The following is a 3,864-nucleotide window of genomic DNA, read 5'->3' on the forward strand; positions in this document are numbered from 1 at the left end:
TCAAATCTGCTAGCGCGGAAGTCGCCGTACCTTTATACTTTAACTAGAATACTGGCTATACTATTATGCTTGATGTTCGGGCATCTACTTTTTATGTCGTACGTCGCTTTCGTGATTAGACTGCCACGTCGCGTCCAACCAAATCCAGGAACGATAAACCTTGCGTTTAAGGAAGGCAGCTTCGATAACCTTGACCTTGACATATGTTGTCAAGGGCACCCTTCAGAGTAACGTCCAAGAGGTTTTAGCCGTCGGACGTTTTTTTATTAAAAAATTACTAGCATATAAAGATCATACATTTACACATATGATCACAAAGATTCACACTCATTCCTAGAGTTTGTATCATGCACGATCTGTATTCGTATAGTAAAAAAACGGGGTCCGGTGGCTTGCCCCCGGTCGAGGGTTTGAGGGTGAATCCGCAGGGGGAATTAGGATAGGAGGGAATTGATCCCCCGACAGCTTATAACGAGGCGTACTTAGTTACTCCCAAGGCATCATCAGAAATCCAACTTCTTATTCTTGAAATCATCTGATCATCTCTAGCGAGTCGCCATTGTCGCCAGACACCTTCCGCCTAAAATGTGGATTCTTTTAGTTCAGTAATAAGGTTTAGCACATCTGTACATCTGAAAATCACCTCGCGGAGAATTTATGCGACAGTACCGGTTGCATCTGCATATTGCAATACGTGGAGAATCCGTTCCTTTTTCTACCTTCGTCTAGTACATACGTACATAAACAGTCTAAAATACTATTAATAGTATTTATTTATAACGTTTATAACGTAATAAATGTTTTTATGTTTATGTTAAATCTTTTTAATATAACATAATAAATACTTTCCTGGAATGGTTCTCACTCCTCGTTGTTATCATACATAAAAGTTCTTACTCCATAATAGTCATTAACATTTAACGTCATTCACAAGTAATTTTAAAATTTTTATTTTTATTTAATTAATCAAAATTTGTTAGCATGTAAATGAAAAAGAGTCCTATTTCTACTGATGACGAGTAACTGTTAACGTTACATAGAATACAATCACGAAAACGTGTAGTTTATAGCAAATTAATAAAATAAAGATTCATCAGACGAATCTTGCCACGTAAAAAATTTCATACATGCCTTTTATGTGCCATTGTTGTTCATAACTGTAACGTAAGCTGAAACTTGTTATGAATCACTGGTCTAGGATCTTATGTTCCTATGGTATGCCGCATTGGCGAGCAATTTTTTATTTAAGAAAGTGAAACTGCAAAGGACATACTTGCAACAAATTGTAAATGGAATTGCACCATTTCGCGTGTTTCAACGACATGTATACCACAGTTCAAAGAATTTCGTGATGGAAATACCGCTCACGCAGTGTATAATTCTTTAATTGAGGAAATTAGATGACGACACGCAATGCATAATAAAACGATTTAGAGTACTTGTTCGAGTGGCCGGACATGCACCACTGATCGAACACGTGGCAAAAAAACAGGGAGCACTTGGCGACATTTGTAAGGTCCGTGGGACACTATAACAGTTTCAATTCCATACTTTATCACTGTTTCCAAGTATTCTTGGCATTCGTAGCATAAGCACATCGTTTAAAATCGCGTTATCATATGTGAAGTATAATTCAAACCTATGAATATAGTTTCAACTTTACACTCAGATTTTCTCTCAGTGAAGACATCACAAATCTAGTAAACTTTTTTCGCCATTATACAGGATAAATTTACGAAAGTACGCATTTTTCAAAGGTGCGTGTTTCCTGGAAGTTTTGCATTCAAATGCCATGAGAAAGCAAATCAAAACAGGGTATACATGCTGAGATATACAGTCGCGGACAATTGATTGGTCCCAAAAGAGAATAGTTTATTTACGTGTACTTTACTTTATCATAACGTTAAAAAATGAAAATACAATTTTATCGGGATTATAAAATTAGACAAAACACCATAATTTTTTAAAAAACTGTTTATTTGTTGACCAATAAACACAAGATTAAAATAATCACTTTTCGTCGGACAGTTAACCGATATCGTTTTAACTGATTAAATTTTGAATTAAATTTATCGTTGTATTCTACAAAAGACATACTTCCTGCATGCTACCAGCTATTTTGTCTCAACGAAAGGACACAACAGGTGCCAATGTAACTTATCGTTAAACAACTATCCCTTCCATTTATCAATACAATGTAATGAATGTACCTCGAGCGCAATTATCGAGACGACTAGTACAATAAATGGGATCTTGTTAGCACAATATAACCATATTATGTATGACAGGTACCAGTCAATCTCTTCGCCAGTGGGCATTTCAGTGAGGATACAGCATCGTACTGTTATGCAGACCCATCCTTTATACTTGCATATTTATCTGTTCTCCTAAATTGCGTACGAAATTGTTCTTCTAAATCCTCTTATGTAACATGAGTAAAATGCCTTGTAGAGATGTGCTTTCTCGATGGAAATTTAACTTCGTCCAAAATCCTTCTACTTGTTCCAATTAGTAGGGGGGCAGACTCATCCTCTCCCACCAAAATACAGAAATATATATATATTATATATACGTCAAAAATCGAAGAAAAGAACAATAAAATCCAGAGTGAAGGGAACTTAAACTTCAAAATGCTCCGCATAAATTGTATTATAAATTGCAATTCTTTGTTTAGCTGACAAAAACTTACTCTGAATAAAATTACCTCAGTACAATATCAACGAGTACAATTTCCTGAAAAACCTGTCATTTCTTGCTGTGATATGAAATCCTTACTGGTGGAAACATGAACCTTGAATAATATCAAATGATTTGAAGAACAGCTAGAATTGATACGACTAATTTTCAATATAACTTAATATTGCAATATTAAACTTGCAATTATAAATATTTAAAATAAAAAGTAATTGTTTTTGTTCTTCGTATTTTTATTATTTATATCATTTAATATTATTCTTAATATAAAATGATTTTTATCGTTCTTATCTTTATTATTACAATTAATTAATATTCTATATGTATTAACAATTAATTATTTCGTGCTTTTAAATATATTACATGTTAGATATAGTGCGTCATTCATAATTTGTTCAATAAGGCCTAAAAATTTAGTAATCGCGTTAAAGTATGTGTTTACTTGGATCAAACGTGCAGTTTTGAACGTACAGAAAGTTGTTTCAGTTTTCCGAATATCAGTTTCGATTATCTGAACCAATAAGAGGGATGGAGGGGATAGCTAGTGATCCTCTATCATCCGAGTACTTGGTTTCCAGAACTGCTTTGTCCCAGACCTTCTACTGTACTGTTACACGTATACATGCACAAATGCAATTCTATATTTTCTTTTCTCCGTTACTTGTACATTTGACCACTTATTTAATCGTACATATATTACCAACGACTCGCCATTGTCACGAATGAAATGCTTCCGGCATGTTACCACCTACTTGCAATTGTTTGAAACAAAAGGCAAACCAGGTGTCAATTTCACTCATATCCATAAAGATATTATAGATAGAGTAGTGAAGCCAGACCTCCAGCCGTACTACAGCTAAAAAGAGAAAGAAAACATCATTATGTTATTTTTATGTTAATAATAAGTGGTTACCATTTATACTTATAATAACCACATATATAGTTTACATTCACATTAATAAAAGCACAGAGATAGGTGGTAAGCTACCGCGTTTTTTTCTTTTTTTAACGGAGGGACACTTCCACTTACAGACGGGTGGGTCTATCTTTCCCCTGCTCTATCTATGAGGGGAAGTCAAAAATTATTTACACTTTTGGCATAACTCTTCTTACATTGTGCACACTGACTTCCGTCCTCCCTTATTTTATTGTTATACTGTTCTGGTAATG

This window comes from Hylaeus volcanicus, chromosome 3 (genome assembly GCF_026283585.1).
Source record: "Hylaeus volcanicus isolate JK05 chromosome 3, UHH_iyHylVolc1.0_haploid, whole genome shotgun sequence".
NCBI lineage: Eukaryota > Metazoa > Arthropoda > Insecta > Hymenoptera > Colletidae > Hylaeus > Hylaeus volcanicus.